The sequence below is a fragment of the Lissotriton vulgaris genome, chromosome 2_1, assembly GCF_964263255.1.
Source record: "Lissotriton vulgaris chromosome 2_1, aLisVul1.2, whole genome shotgun sequence".
NCBI lineage: Eukaryota > Metazoa > Chordata > Amphibia > Caudata > Salamandridae > Lissotriton > Lissotriton vulgaris.
In genome coordinates, this window is record NC_141687.1 from 1,254,363,263 (window position 1) to 1,254,380,519 (window position 17,257).

General features: G+C 42.3%; 1 long non-coding RNA gene across 1 annotated transcript in view; it reads left to right on the forward strand.

Moving 5' to 3' along the window:
• Positions 1-11,588, forward strand: part of LOC147732454 (uncharacterized) — a 169,970-nt gene extending 158,382 nt beyond the window's left edge. The window contains exon 4 of the long non-coding RNA XR_015308467.1: positions 9,132-11,588. This is a non-coding gene — a long non-coding RNA (uncharacterized LOC147732454). The remainder of the gene's footprint in view (positions 1-9,131) is intronic.
• Positions 11,589-17,257: the final 5,669 nt, after the last annotated feature.

A 17,257-nucleotide genomic window follows, 5' to 3' on the forward strand; every position in this document is an offset into this window, starting at 1 on the left:
TTCATCCAGTTTAAGGATTTTCACAGCCCTTCTGAAATTACTTACGAGTTTAGAGAACTCCTTAAAATTGCCCAATAGTTCCTTTTTGAGTAAAACTCGCAAGGTACCTTCTCTCGCTCTGGCCAAACTGGCCACCCACCTTATTAGGGCGCACAGCCCCTGAACCCAGGCACTCCTGAGTCCAAAGTCCAGCCTGCAGGCAGCCAGTGGGCAGGCATTGTTAAGAGTCGAGAGGGATCTTAGGAGTTTTCCCTCAGTCTTGTGGCAAAAGTCCCAATATTTTATCTCTATTATTTCTATACCGTACAAGATTGTTGCGGGGATTTTAGCTCTATATACTTCTAGAAGGCTAGCAAAGTGTCTTTTCCCCGTTGCCAGGTATAGGGACTTTAACCCATTGCCATGGGCAAGAGCTTTGCGAGAGCAATGCTCTATATGGAGTTTCTCGCTCATATTGGCCGAGAATATTTTCCCTAAAAAGGTATAGCAAGTTACGACCTCCAATCTATGCCCGCCAATAGCCCAACCAAAATTTGTCGAGCGGCACTTCTTTTTACCAGCTATACACATCACTTTACTTTTATTAATATTGATCTTCATGTGATGCTCCCCAGCAAAGTCCTGAAGGGCCTGTAGCCGGTTTGCCAGACCCGTGGGGGTCAAGTCAAGCAACAACACATCGTCGGCATACATCAGGCAGGATATTGGCGCCCCTCCTATCAATGGTGCAATCCCCTCACTGGCAGACACAGCAGCAGGGAGGTCAGTTGTATATAGGGAAAACAAAAGGGGTGCCAATAAGCAGCCTTGTTTAAGGCCATTCTGAGATGGTATTTTGGCCGACAGTCCCCTTTCGCCCCCCATTAAGACCCTGCACCAGGTCTCAGTGTGCAGAGCCCGCACCAATTCCAACAAGGGAGTAGGGGCACCCAGCGTCGCCAATTTTCTCCACAGCGTTCCACGATCTACTTTATCGAACGCTGTGGAGAAATCAATGAAGGCGGCGTATACAACTCCCCCTCTCACCTGGACATATTTATCTGTAATCACCTGAAGGGCGGTCAGGTTGTCCAGCGTGCCATGCTCCCTTCGGAAACCCGTCTGTTCCAACGGCAAAATGTTGCGCTCCTCGACCCAATCAGAAAGGGAACTGAGGAGACATTTCGCAAAGACCTTTCCAATGGAGTCGAGGAGCGCAATCAAGCGATAATTACTGGGGCTGTCCCTTGCACCCTTTTTAAAGATAGGGACCAAAATGCTTCCTCTCCAGGAAGCAGGAACACATTTGGAAAGATGGCACGCCCTAAACAAGGGATACAAGATTTTGCTCCAGCTTAAGGGATCTTGTTTAAGGACCGTCATCGGAAGCTCATCCGGTCCCATGGCCCCAGAGGGTCGCATATTTTTTATAGCCGTCTCGATTTCTTTCTCGGAGGGAAAGAAAACCAGATCATCAGGGGCAGCATACGTGAAGTTATCCATGCCTATGGTCCCATTCCCTGCATATAGTTCTCGGATATGAGAGGACCATAGATCTTCTGGGATAGGAATGGGAATAGGGGAATGGCGTGTACCACATCCTTTCCCGATTATTGCCCAAAAGTCTTTAATGTTCCCATGTGCAGCAGTTTCCCTCAGTTTAGTCCATATTTCATCCTCCCTATCCCTTTTAATTTTGAGCTTGAGTCTGCTTCTCTTTCTTCTTAACCTAGCGATCTCTTTCCCACGTTCCAGGACCCTTTCAACATACTGTTCGCGGATTAGTTTATTTAATTCCCTATTCAGATTACGCAGTGTCATAGGGACTACCTCTCCTTTCCTAGGGGGGACAGTTTTATTAGCGTTCAATAAAATCTTTCGCATAAATTCCTCAAAACAAACTAATTCACTGCCGTTCCACTCATTTATTACCCTAAGGGTATCGGTCAATAGGTCCTGCACCCCATTAATGGCAGCACTATTCCAGAAGCACCTTCCAGATGTGGTATGGAAGGTGGCCTCCTTGCCATTTAGCGACCAAGACGCTGTATTCAAAGGGTTTAAAGACACTGTTAATAACAATATACTATGGTCGCTCAGAGTGGTGGGTATGATCTTTAGGTCAAGTATCTGGGGAAACAGGCCATAGTCGGCGATAGCATAGTCCAAAATTGATGACCCAAAGGGGGATTTGTGAGTATAATTAGCGGGGACGTCAGATGGAAATCTTCCATTTAAGATGATACCATCCCCGATCGCTAGTTCTTTTAACAGAATCTTCCCTCTTTTATTTGTCATCAATTTTTCCGGAAAAAGCGTCTGGGGGATACAATGTACCTCCTCCTTAACTTTATTCCTGAAAAGTTTTAGACTAGCGTTTGAAATTTTACAATTCAAATCACCTATAAGCAAAATTACAGGAAAAGGAGGGGAATTTTTTATCTGTTCCATATACTGGAGAACCCGCTGCAAATTATCATTAAAACACTCCTCTGGCGGTATATACACATTAAAAATTACCATGGAATATTTTATATCATCATGGAACAAATTTTCTAGTGTTATTGTGTGGAAAAGTCTACTGGAATCAATATAATGGGAGAAACTCCATTGAAATTTATTTGACAATAAGCAGGCGATTCCCCCCCTAGCATGCCCTTTCTTAGAGGGCGCAGCCGGAACTTCCAGAACATAGAAATCCTTTAAAGGAGTTAACCTATCAATGCACCATGTTTCCTGAATGCACAATATATCAGCCTCCAGAGTAGATAAAAAAGCAAGTTTCTCCGGGCTGCTGTGGAATCCGGCCGCATTCCAGGAGATTATATTTAATGCTGGGTTAAAGATGGTGAAACAATTTGGGGTTATCCTTCGTTTTTGTTGATAATGCACTATGGAGCCAGTTCCACCGATTATTGTCATCTATGAGTGAGGAATTCTCAATTAGTGGAAGTGGCTTCACGTGCGACACTGAGCGTTTTCCCCTGGAAACCCAAATTTTCAGGTCTCTCAGGGGAGAGGTTACCCCGTTTTGCTCAACACCCCCTAACCCCTGCTTACCTAAAGAGTTTGGCTTGCCTGGGTTGGAGATAGGGAGAATATCAATACCTAAACGCTGAAAATTTTCAGCTTGTTCTAATATCAAGTTTGTTATGATAGGGGAATAACATTTCACCCGTATACTCAAAACCCGACTTCCACCCAACAGAGAGACCAATTCTATGTCTCTAGACTGAATATGATAGAGACTTTCAACCTCACTGAAACGCTTGAGAAGCCAAGCTCTATTTAACAAAAGGTCAGTATCAAATAATGGAACAAAATCTAATACACGCACATCCACAGGGGCCTTTAAAATATTTACAGGACGGGCCAGAGGACAAGGATTTTCAGAATCAAGTGTAACCACAAAGGGGGGGGCCAAAGGGTTTAAAGTCCCAGATGGATAAGAAATTGGTCCTCCTAATGCACTCCGTGAAGGGGAGCATAGGAGAGAGCCCCTTATTTGCGGTGAATCTTCCTGAGTAAGCAGGCTACATTGTTCATTTTCCTCCTCCACAGAGGTCAGAGCGGTTAAGTTCACATCCATGTCCACTTTTAAGGAAGTAGATAAGGATTCCCCATTCCTTATAACATTCTCCCTTGCCTCTGTGCACTTTTGGAAAATGATCCTCCGCTGCTTCTTCTTTCTGTATTTTCGTATTGGTTTCCTCTTGCTGGCTTTGGTAATTTTTTGTTTGCCATGTTTTCCCTTTTCTTCATTGACCTCAGGTTTGTCGGCCAGGGGTTCTTTTCCGCACTCCGGTACAAAGATAGGAAATAACTCCTGGACCGTTATGGGGCCAGGCAAAGCTTTATCCTCCTCCTCTATCTCAAGGACTATATTTTTGATACAGTTAGATGCTGCAGTACGGGGCACCTCCCTATGAGGGTCCATAGAGGGCACTTCATTTTTCCTATCTGGTTCCCTTCTAGTATCTCTGGATTTCCCCTCAGATACAGATTGTTCAGACTTGGGGGGAGAGGCCTTACTCATATCCGGCGATTTCTGCAGCAATGTCTGTAAAATTTGAGTAACTGATTCAAGAATACAGTCCGAGCTGCCTACGAATTTCCCTAGAAGCAATAAAATTGAAGCAAGAAGTTGTTCCAGCGCGATCATGGACTCAGAGATCGGCTTTTCTCGCGCTTCCGCAGTGCAAATATTATCCAGGAGATTAAGGTCGGGGCTCTTGGAGGAGTTTAACAAGTCAGATATTTCATGTCTGTTTAACGAAGGGGTGCTACTATACAGCATTAACCCAGAAGGGGTGGCACCCCCCGGAACTTTAAACTGCTCCAGAGATTCCACTTTAGCAGGGCTTACGTAGCGTCCCCATAGTTCCAAATCCATGGATAGTGCAGACAGGTCATCCCCTGGCCTGTCATTCATGGGTGACTGAGGGATCGATGGTATGTGCACTGGATCACTTACAATCATCAGCTTCCCGTCTGTGGGGTCCCGAAAGGGAGACCCCCCTACCATAGATTGGGGGGCCCCCTGCTGTACCTGGGGTGGTTGGGGATCTATAGTAGCTGGTAAATGTAATTCCAGGGCTTTAGTTTCTGGTTTTTCTAGAGTCGCACATTTGGATTTTTTTATACCAGATAGATCCCAGAGTTCAGATAACTGACATTGGCCTTTCAACGGTGGGTTGTTTACTGATTTGTTTCTTGTGCGGGTGGTAGTTAATTTTCGGCCAGGTTTTTCTCCCACAACCCTTCCTGATCGTAGAATTTTCGACATTTTCCACAGTGATGAGTTTAAAAAAGAAATGTAGAAATATAAAATGGATAAAAGTCTGGAATAACGTCAGCCCCTGTCGGGCCAAGTAGGACCAGGATGCAGTATAGCTATTACAGTACTTGAATCAACTCATCCACCTGCTCAAGTGGACACAAGTTCAAAGAGGTGATAACAAGAAAAATAAAATATAAGAGACTGGGCCCAGCCCGGCCTACCTCGGTCACTGAGGGCCACAGAGGGCCCGCCCTTTGCCCGGGCTTAGCCCGGCGTCCCGCTCGCGTCCCGCGAGACGGGGGTGACTCCGCTTTTCTGCGCCTCCTGGCGCGAAACTGACGCGGCCGGTGCCGCTAGGGCTGCTGGGAGTTGAAGTCTCCTTCGCCCAGCACCGCGCTCCGCTCGGCGTCTTCTGGAGCTGGTTTAGGAGCGGGAGGCGGGCGGGTTAAGGCGCCGGTAAAATGCAGGTATGTGGCACTTGGCGCTTGAAAAGCAACAGCAATCCTTCACGTATCAGCGCTGAGGCTACCCCCTCGACCGGGGTGACTCCGCTTTTCTGCGCCTCCTGGCGCGAAACTGACGCGGCCGGTGCCGCTAGGGCTGCTGGGAGTTGAAGTCTCCTTCGCCCAGCACCGCGCTCCGCTCGGCGTCTTCTGGAGCTGGTTTAGGAGCGGGAGGCGGGCGGGTTAAGGCGCCGGTAAAATGCAGGTATGTGGCACTTGGCGCTTGAAAAGCAACAGCAATCCTTCACGTATCTCCTACTTTTTAATCCTAATTCCTCAAAAGGGAAGTGTCAGACGCGTTTCAGCTTCATAAGCCTTTGTCATAATAGCACAGTGTATTTAAATGGCCCGTCTGGTAACAAATATCAATGTAGGACTTTCCATCAGTCCTCCAATTTAGCTGCCATCTTTGAATGAAATTCAGTAGTTATACGGCAGTAAATGCACGCACATTTATTCAGCCCCAGTGGGCAATACTTACAATATATTTACAAACCGAAACTTAACTTACTTTCCTCTATATTTCAACTTTCTTTTGTACTCCAGCTTTACTAAAGCCTTGTATTTGTTGGATTGTATTGTATTTTATTATTAATAATAATATTAATAATAATAATATCAATGCAGATAGTCGTAATTTAAGAGACTATCACGCAGAGCTCTAATAGTACTTTCAAAAGCAAGCTAGCACATCTCTGCCTAGTAAAATACAACACAAAATTGGAAACTGGCCCATTTGATTGTAAAATCTGAGCTTGTCTGTTTGCCTATTAGTAGAGTTCTGGAGTATAATGAAAGGCCTCTGTTAACGTTTATTTCTACATCCAAGTGACAATGACTTCAAGTTTGTAGATTAACTAAACAAAGACAGATTTGCACTTCAGCATGCCTGAATTTTATTTTCTTAACTAGTGTCTGGATTTAATAACTACCAGCTCGGGATCTCTACAATGCATTCAAACTTTTAGTTTCATACAGATATGGAAGGCAGTCTGGCCAAATTAAACTGCCCTGAAATAAGCCATTTTACTAAATGATAGACAGCAGATGACACCTAATGCATTTTACTTCATTTACACAAAAGACATAGCCATCACCTGACCATTAATCCAGACCTAAGGCATATGAGGTGCGATATGCATAGCAAGTGAGACTACGCTGGGTCAAGCTGCAAACTACATGTCTTCTGACTGCTGATTATCGATGTAAATTGTATCTTTGTTAGAAATGGGGGTCTCTAGTTGGCAGTGGCTTCCAACCTGTCCAAGTAGGGACCTACCTTCTAGTCAGGATAAGGGAGTTACACGTCTAAACTAACCCCTACTCACCGTCTTGGTAGCTTGCCACGAGCAGTCATGCTTATCTAATAGGCAATGTGTAAAGACATTGCACATAACACACACTAACATAGTGAAAATACTACAAGTGAACACCACACCAGATTTAGAAAAAAAAGAATCTTTGTCTAAACCAAACAAGACTAAAATGACAAAAATCCATCATACAGATATTAAATTATGACTTTTGAAAGGTAGAAACAGTTCTGTCCATAGAAAACTATGGATGAGAGCCAAAGTGCCTGCCATGCATCAAAACTCAGAAGCAAAATAGGCTCTGGAAAGGCAATGTGTTGGTTCCTTATGAGCAGGACGGAGAGCGGGGGTTCCTTGCTCCAGGGGAGGTGATGCTTCAGTTCCTTGCTGCCACGCAAGGGAGGTGATGTGTCGGTTCCTTACTGGAGAGGAGGTGATGCATTGGTATTTTACTGTGCGGGGAGGCGATGTGCCGGTTTCTTACTGTAGCCCCAGTATTGATGTAGATTAGGTGCACAGGTGCAATGCGTGGAAATCCGATAGCGCTGGAGATCGATGCATCAATTTCCCCAGCCGCAGTCCAACAATGCGTCGATACTTTAAGCCACAAGGGGAGGGCTTGCATCGTAGTTGGTGTGGTGATCTCGAACTTTAGAGATCGGTGCACAGGCTTCGGCGTGTAGCGGTTTTTCGGGCGGATGACACGCACTGCGTCAATTCCTCGGCCACATGGGGTTGTGCATCAGAATTTTCTCCTGCATGGCTGTGCAGCATCAAATAAAACAGCCGCAAGAAGAGCGAAGGGTTGATTTTCTTGGTTTCTTCAGTTCTTCACAGCTTTTTGTAGCAGGAAAAACCTCCAGGGGCCATGAACTGGAATAGGCAACCCCATGCAGGGCAGAACTTCCAGCAGTTTATAAAGGTTGTAGGTGAAGTCTTTGTCTCCCTGAGACTTCAAAACAGGAGTCAAGCATGCACAAGGCCTTGGAGATCCGTCTCAAGCAGGTTTCACAGTGAAGGCCAGTCTTTGCCCTCTCCTTAGCAGAAGCAGCAACTGCAGGTCAACCCAGCGAAGTAAAACACAGCGAAGGGGCAGTACCTCTACTCACAACTCTTCAGCTTCTTCTTCCTCTTGATTCTAGAAGTAATCTAAAGTTTTGGGGTTTTAGGTCCAATACTTACACCCCGTTTCCATTTGAAGTCTTTGTCAGAGAATTTCTCTTGTTAAGTGAAAAGCAGTTCTGTCCTACCTAGTCCAGCCACACTACAGGCGGTGGAGACAGAATTGTTCAAGGCAGCCACAGCCTCTTTAGGGGCAAGTGACAACTCCTCCCACCACTCTACCCAGGATGTTTTATCAGCATATGCAGGGCACACCTTAGCTCCCCTCGTGTGAGTGTTTGGAGTGAGGAGTGACCTGTCAATCTAAAAACAGATGTTGATACCACAGGCCGGCAGAGGCTCAGAATCTGTAAGCAAAAAATGCCCACTTTCTAAAAGTGACATTTTCAAACCCACAATTTAGAGACCTCCTTTATTAAAATGTGCTTTATTGAATTCTGAGTTCAGAGATTCTGAACTCGAAATCTCTAGCTGTTCCAAGTGAAAGTTACATTTGTAAGATGTCACAAGGAAGCTGCTCTGTTAGCGTATGGGAGAGCTAGTCTTTTAATAGTGAAAAATAAAAAACACAACATTTCAATATCAGGACATGTAAAGCACACCACTACATGTCCTACCTTTCATATACACTGCACCCTGCCATGGTGGTTACCTTAGGCCTACCTTAGGAGTGACTTGTATGTAATAAAATGGATGGGATAGTCCTGGCAATTGGGTGCCCTTGCCAGTTCCACATGGCAATTTAAAACTGCGTTCACAGACACTGCAGACAGAAGAGATACTTGTGTGGGTGGCACAACCAGTGCCATAAGCCCACTAGTAGCATTTGATTTACAGGACCTGGATACACTAGGAGCTTATTAGTAAATCAAATATGCAAATCATGTATATAGAAATCAGTAACTCGATTTACATGGAGGGCATATGCACTTCAGCCCTTCTCAGCAGTGATAAAGTGCCCAGAGTCCTAAAACCAACAAAAATGAGGTGAAAAACAGGGAGTTAAAAAGCAAAATGTCTGGGGGTATACCTTCTAAAAATGCCAGGTCTAACAGTCTTGATATTTCTACTTGATATAAAATGATATCTTTTATGACCATAGTTTTAATCAGCCACGGTCCATGCAGGTAACATCGGTGGGGCAGTGGGGCAGTGGGGCTGTGTAAGAGGAAATTCCAAAGGGACGATGATGAAGAAAAATTAATTAAATATTTAATTTTCCCTCTGCATCGTCCCTCGGAATCCCCTTTGCACAGCCCGACCACCCCACCGTTATTACCGGCATGGACCGAGTCTGGTTTTGATACTCATGAATGCTCATAAGCAAGTATTTATGACCAACGTTTGCAGCTTTTTTTGTGAAATTATCTAACTTAATTCCCCTATGATAGCCGTCTATAGACTCATGTTCTGTCGTTTCCTTATGTTTTCTAGATTGTGCAATGAGTTTCTCATTGTCATACGCGAATGACCTCTGGGCAGAAGAGGATTTGCCCTATTACAGTGATGTCGGCCTGCAGCCCCTCGAGGATCCCATTGACGGGAAGCTCTACGTCATGTACCACGGGACCACCGTCGAACAGGCGGAATCCATTATCAAGTCAGGATTCAGACGCACAGAAGATGGAATGCTGGGACCTGGGGTGTACGTCAGCAGAGCGATTGAGAAAGCAAGAAGATATCCAATTCGCATGGAGGGTCGAAACGTCGTTCTGAAACTTCGAGTGAATGTAGGCAGAGTGAAGAAGATTGATCGGCAGGGGCACCCCCTCCAGAAATCGTGGCACAGTAACTATGACTGCACTTGGGTGCCCCCCAATTGTGGCATGGTTCCCAGTGGATTAGAGGAGGATTGCATTTCAAACCCAACCAGAATCAAAGTAATTGATGTGGTATTTGCTCCCTCAAACGATATAGTCCGCCTGAAGCAATTAGTACTAAGTAAAATGAAAAAAAGATGATGAAGAAGGGGTAACTGATAGAAAAGAAATCTGGCATGGTTTGAGGCAATATTAATAGTCTTGGGAAGCCTGTTCCTGATTAAAAACATGCTTTCTTGATTAGGTATACCCAGGGCAATTGGAATGATATGATTCTGCGGCTATGATGATTTCCACATAATTATAAACTTCCTGTCTAGTTTCGCAGTCCCCCTATTGCTGCAAAATTTACTCTTTTATTTTCAATGTGTTTTATTTAGTTTTGTACAAGAACACATTAGTAATTCTGTTACAGGGTTAGCATAGGTTGTACCAAGTGCGGCTTGTACATCAGTGTATTGAGACATTATATCACGTTTGTTTCGCTAGCCCCTCATGACCATAGTTAAAGAATGAAGAGAGAGAGATAGACAGAAAAAGGCAGAAAACACAGGGGGGAAAGAAGAGGTAGGAGACAGGCAAGGAGAGTTACATTCCTTATCAGTTACATCTGACATTCTGTGGGGATGTTGTCGCACCTGTAGGTCGGTGTCAGTAGTTCTTTCTAGCTCCAACAGATTAAAATATAATTATCATTATTACCATTATTATTATATATAAGTGTCACAGTGGGTGCCCTGCAGTGCTCCAATGTGAAACTGGTACTTTGAGCTGAAACCTTTTACCAGACAATGTCTTTGTCTTAATAGTTACAAAATAAAACTACCACAGACGGTGCCAGATTAAGCAGCAGAATGTCAGTTTTCTTGCTTCATAAAGCCTGCTGCATAATTTGGTCTTCCATTGCTACATAATTTGATTGACCATTGGTAAAATTAAATTATGGCTTGATGCAGCCCTTATACTCTCTGCCCCTCATTACTTTTACTCCCCCCTCCACACAACACCCCCACTTTTTTGTCTGTTGCTCTACTGCTACAATACCGTTATCAATGTCTTTGTTGCACCACAGGCATTGTTAAATACACGCTACTATTGCACATGCTATGCCTTAATAATCCATATGAAACCAGCACTACATTGAATGGTAAAGCTTATGGATAACGTTGAAATGCTTGGACAATCCTAGTTGGATTAGTCATGCTAACAGTGACTGTTTGTTTTTATATATGTGCTCTTTGATTTTTAGATTACCTACCTCACCGATGTACATCGCACACCACTGGCGCCTCCAGACTGGTAATATCTAGGTCATTAAACCTCATTATCAGCCACTTAGTGTAGATTCCAACTTCCATATTAGGCCCTGAAGAACTGAGAACTGATCCTTCTTGGGACAATCAGGGCAAGAAACATGTTGAACGCTTGAAGCATAGAGCAACTGCCTATACCATCACTATAGACAGTCGCAATCGCTCTTTTCAATCAGGGTGGGAGGCAGGATTAGTACATTAGTTGCCCTGATCCTCCCTCTCCTTGTTTTAACTCACTAGGTCTTTTTAGAACCCACAACACTACACTTCTACACTTTAGGGCCACCAAAAGGCAAAGAAAAAAGATCCCTGCTAAAGAGCCCCCACTAAAGGTGCCCGTAGGGTATTGCAGCGCTGACCCAATGAGGAGCATGCCCAATGATGAAGCATGACACCCAGTGGGCTGGGTGTGTGAGGGCCCTAATTCGGAAAGGAGGAATAAACACCTGAGATCAAAATGTAAGCTAACCCAGAACAATAATAGAAAAAAGAAACACAACTTCAAAGGTGGCTGAAGAAGGGAGACTCTTAGATTCCATCAAAAATAAGGGAACAGAGAGGAGAATGCTGGCTCGTGCCTTCTTTTATTCTCTTCAAAGGGGTTCAGACTTCTTTGTTCTCCACACTGCCCTATTGGAACTTTGAGTTTGTGTATGCCTACTTTTATGCTTATAAATGTATATTCCAACACTGCCATATGCAACTATTTTCATATCCAGATCTTGTTTAAATAATCAATAAAAACATCATGAGCCAAAGTTCTACTCTTATGTCTTATATCATTTACAACTGATATTGACTGATGCAGTTGTGTTTCTTGAAAATACAATTCTAAATAAGTATAAAAAGAACCCAAATTCTTAGTACCATGGAAATGTGCTAGTTCAGTTTTCACAGCACTAATGTTGGATGAGGGCAGGAAAGGTGAAGTGGCAGGGGTGAGTGGGTGCATAATGTATTGAACAGTATACTGACTGATTGTGGGTTTTCACAGTACCTGGGGAGGCGTTGGATGGTGTTACCTTCACAAACAATAGAAATGACACCAGTAAAACGGAAAGAGAGCAGATCCAATTTTAAAGAATGTTTTAGAAAATGGGTTTTCCACGTAAAAAAGTGTTCTCAAAGGGAAGGAAAAAAGAAAAGTAGAGGTAAGTGAGGAAAAAAACTAATTGAGTGAGAGAGGCTCAGCACAGAACAAAGACATTTTCTTATGTGTCAAAAAGGTTGCTTTATTGATACAGGTGTGCATCACAAAATTCCTAGGAATACCGTCTTACAAAACTGAAACCTCACTATATAAAGTTTGTCACCTAATATTCCTGCTCCACATCTCTAAGGTCCTGCACCCACATAATGTAACCCAGCAAGTATCTATGTCCTAACATACTGTACTCCTACAATTGTGAAATTGTTAACTTTCCCTACTGTTTAACACTGAATCTATTAGCATCTACTAAACTTAACTTGCTATATCCAAACCTTTAACTTCCTGCCTCGTACTGGTGTGAGCTTGTTCACACCTCCCTTTCAGACTGGTTTGCCGATGGCAATAACAATAACAGTAGCTAAGCCCATGCAGACTTGACGGCCAACCACCAAAACACCTGCGCCTATCTCAATGCGACAACTATATTAATGCTTCCAGTCCCTGTACACCTGTGCTGAACAAAATGGTCAACGCTGATGGTGAAAATTTGCTGCTAGTTCCCAAGAAAACCCTTTTATCTGGGGGACAGGAGGGTGGGAAAAAACCTGCACTAAAACGTTCTCACCAGGCCGCCACTGTGTCACCTACCACAAAATGGTGGATAGCAGCCCTAAAAGGCCGCTTATATATCCTTGAGCTACATCCTTTAATGAATGTAGCCAAAAGGTGTACGGTGGTCTAGACCATACCATTTTGCCCAATACCCCTGGGGGACGGACCTCGCTCCAATTGGCTGTTCACCAAACCTCTATTGAATGAGAGAGGTGTAGCACAGACCACTAACACTTCCTTATGATTGGAAAAAGCCACTTTATTTAAACAGGTGTGCATCACAACATTCCTTGGCATACCCCTATACAAAACTAAATCCTCGGTATACAAAGTTTTTCACCAAATATAACTACCACCCCACCCCTAAGGTCCTGTCCCCCACATAGTGTAACCCAGCAAGTATCCTCCTGCAATTGTAACATTAACTTCCTCTAATGTTTAACAGTGATTCTATTACCATCAACTAAACGTAACGTAACCTTTAACTACCTGCCTCTGTTGAGTAATAAATCCTCCAACCCTCCTCAGAGCGACGCAAAGCAAACAGACTCCAGCTGCCACAACAAACACAGGAAATGTTCTTGCACCTTTGTCCGTTTATTGGCATGCCAAGGTAGAAGGCAGACGCAGTGTCACATCTTGGAACAAGCTTGTTCTGCCCCACATAGGTATTCAGGGGAGAATATAGAGGGCAGAAAGTACAGTCATCAATAAATTCCTTAGATGTGGACAAGGCCAGATACGGTTGTACATATACAAATAGAGGTATCATGCAAGCACAGGACATAGAGCCAGTGACGGCTGGTGAAGTGTGAGTGGGGTGAGGCTGGGGCTTCGGCTTGACCTTAGGGTGGGGGGTTGGGGGAGTGGACAGTACAGCCTTTTTTGGGAGGCCAGTGACATTTCCATTGCAAATAAAAAAAAGTTTTTAATGGGATAAGCGGTGCAGTGACGGAGTGATAGTTTTTAAATATGAATAGTGAACTACAAGGCAAGACAGTTGTCTTGCAAACTATGTACATGGGCCAGATTAGCATAAAGCAACATTGTCAATACCTTTGAGTCGAGTTCTGTTAGTCTATATAAAAACGGCTGAAAAGTGCACAATAGGTAAAAACAAACCATTAACAGGAAAACAAGGAAAAACAAATAGATTGCCAATTATTAGCTGATTTGTTTAAAGTGAAACCAGTAAATGTATATAAATCAGGGCTTCCTCACTGAAATTGTGTGAACTTTGACAGATATCTTTGACAGATATTTGAACTCACCAAGGGCCATATGTAGGTAGCTTAATAACGGTCGGTAACGGCCAAAAATCGGTAAATTTCCCGTTACCGACCGGTATTTAGCTTTTTCTAATGTAGGTGCCTGGATTTGAGGATTCGGTAATTTACTGATTTGGTAATGTAAGGAATCGGTAAATTACCGAATTCTTTAAATCCTATGTAGGGAGCACTCAAGTGAGTGCATTTTTTATTTAAGGAATCGTAACTACAAGTTGGTGGTAAAAATCAATCCCTTTAAAAAAGCACTGTTGTGCTTTTTATAAAAGTGACATGTGGCAGACATACATGCCCTTAGGGGATGTATGTGCGCCACATGTGCCCACATGCACGATTCAGGGGTGTAACATGGGGTAAACAGTCAAAATATCGAGTTTTTAATTTCGACCTACACTTATATCGAGTTGCTAATATCGATGGGACAGAATATCGATGTCCAGAATATCGATGGCCAGAATATCGACCCTAAGGTAAGTAATATCGAAATCACTAATATCGATAGCATATATATCGATGTAAGTAATTTCGATTTACTAATATGTGTTAGAAATATTAGTTAATTATTTAAATTAATTGTTATAATATGTGTTTAATATGTTTTTATAATTTAAAAATATATAAAAGTAAATAATATGTTTTACTACCACAGCGGGTTGTAGGTTTATAGGGGAATAGGGTGGGAAGTAATTTATTTGTAATTAAATAATTATTTTTCAATGATTAATTTATTTTGCAATTAAATATTAATTGGCAATGATTTATTTTAATTGATTAATTGATTAATTAATTGATAATTTATGTATATTTTTAACTAAATTATATGTTTTACTACCACAGCGGGTTGTGGGTTTATAGGGGAATAGGGTGGGAAGTAATTTATTTGTAATTAAATAATTATTTTTCAATGATTAATTTATTTTGCAATTAAATATTAATTGGCAATGATTTATTTTAATTGATTAATTGATTAATTAATTGATAATTTATGTATATTTTTAACTAAATTATATGTTTTACTACTGGAGCGGGTTGTGGGTTTATAGGGGAATAGGGTGGGAAGTAATTTATTTGTAATATTAATTAATTTTGGGTAAAGGGGTATTTTTAGGGTTCAGGGTCAGTTTTCAGTTTTTGGGTAAAGGGGTATTTTTAGGGTTCAGGGTCAGTTTTCAGTTTTTGGGTAAAGGGGTATTTTTAGGGTTCAGGGTCAGTTTTCAGTTCTTTGGTAAAGGGGTATTTTTAGGGTTCAGGGTCAGTTTTCAGTTTTTGGGTAAAGGGGTATTTTTAGGGTTCAGGGTCAGTTTTCAGTTTTTGGGTAAAGGGGTATTTTTAGGGTTCAGGGTCAGTTTTCAGTTTTTGGGTAAAGGGGTATTTTTAGGGTTCAGGGTCAGTTTTCAGTTTTTGGGTAAAGGGGTATTTTTAGGGTTCAGGGTCAGTTTTCAGTTTTTGGGTAAAGGGGTATTTTTAGGGTTCAGGGTCAGTTTTCAGTTCTTTGGTAAAGGGGTATTTTTAGGGTTCAGGGTCAGTTTTCAGTTTTTGGGTAAAGGGGTATTTTTAGGATTCAGGGTCAGTTTTCAGTTTTTGGGTAAAGGGGTATTTTTAGGGTTCAGGGTCAGTTTTCTGTTTTTGGGTAAAGGGGTATTTTTAGGGTTCAGGGTCAGTTTTCAGTTTTTGGGTAAAGGGGTATTTTTGGGGTTCAGGGTCAGTTTTCAGTTCTTTGGTAAAGGGGTATTTTTAGGGTTCAGGGTCAGTTTTCAGTTCTTTGGTAAAGGGGTATTTTTAGGGTTCAGGGTCAGTTTTCAGTTTATGGGTAAAGGGGTATTTTTAGGGTTCAGGGTCAGTTTTAGGTTTTTGGGTAAAGGGGTATTTTTAGTGTTCAGGGTCAGTTTTCCCTACTGTTGCACCCACTGGAGTGGGAATAGTAATTATTGTTAAGTAATTATATATTATATATGATTTATTTATTAAATATGTATTATTATTTTTTTTAACAATTATTACATATATTTAAATATGTTTAAGTAATTAATAAGTATTATTTACAGTTTTTTTAATGTTATTTTAAATTTTAAAAAAATCGATATATTTAACAACGATATTTTTAACATCGATATTAATTTTTCGATATTTTGGTACTTACCATGTTGTACATAGGGCGTCGATATTTTTGCTATCGATATAATTACGCCGATATTTGTGTAGGTCGAAATTCTGTCTGTCGAAATTCTGTCATAGATCCGTAACATGGTGTCAATGTGTCAATGTGACACCCTGCCACCCTTGAATATGCTCCCCCTATTACCGATTCGGTATTTACCAAATCGGTAATGGTGAATGGCTTCCCATTCATTCCTATGGACCTCCAGGCCCATAGGAATGAATGGGAAGGTATTCCTTATTACCGAATCTGTAAAAATTACCGATTTTTTACCTACAAACTATTTACCGATTCTTAAATACCGAATCGGTAAAATTCGGTATTTAGGAATCGGTAAATAAAAATTACCTACATGTGGCCCCAAAACTCTTCCTTTATTATCATGTATGAAAGCGCTTTCAAATATATGCGTTCCAAATGCCATTTGTTCAAAAACTTATTGCATATGATTAATAAGCTATGACAATAATATGCCACTTCATAACACTAAAATTGCAAGGGATAGTTTTTAAACACGAAGCATTAGAAAAATAAATAATTAGCAAGACAGTTGCCATGTAAACCCAGATTATTATGAGTAGGTTTGGGTCGAGTTCTCGCAGTTCCCTGTGGTGTAAAGGCATGGTAATGGAATGCAGAGAGCTTTAAATAATTGTGCTGGGAGCCAATGTACACAAGAAAGAAGAGGTGATGCAGACATACGAAGGGAGATTAAAGAGCCAGACTTTCAGTTCATGCCACAGTGTAAACTGCATGACCATGTTATAGTAAATACAACAAAGGGAATTATTCATCAGGGTCATAGTGTCACAACACAGGTCCCTGTCCTCCACCCCACACAGCCACGGTCTCTACTTAGTACATCATGTGTTAATGATTAATAAGAAAAGCCAACTGATGGGCTCCACTTTCGGGTGCGCTTTTGCAGAGGCAGCTACCATTTGAAGGGCCCCCTGTTCTCTCCCACACACTGCCTGAGCTCACACCTGCTATCCAGCTGGGCTGCCGTCTCTCTCTTTGCAGCGTAATCATAATCACGGAGCTCAGAGCTGGCTGGCAGCTTGTGTTGGAGGGCCAGTGAGGAACAGAGCGAGTGAACAGCAATCAATCAATCAATCAGTGACACTTATAAAGCGCGCTACATACCCGTAGGGTCTCAAGGCGCTGGGGGGGGGGGGCGCTACTGCTCGAACAGCCAGGTCTTCAGCTTCTTCCTGAAGG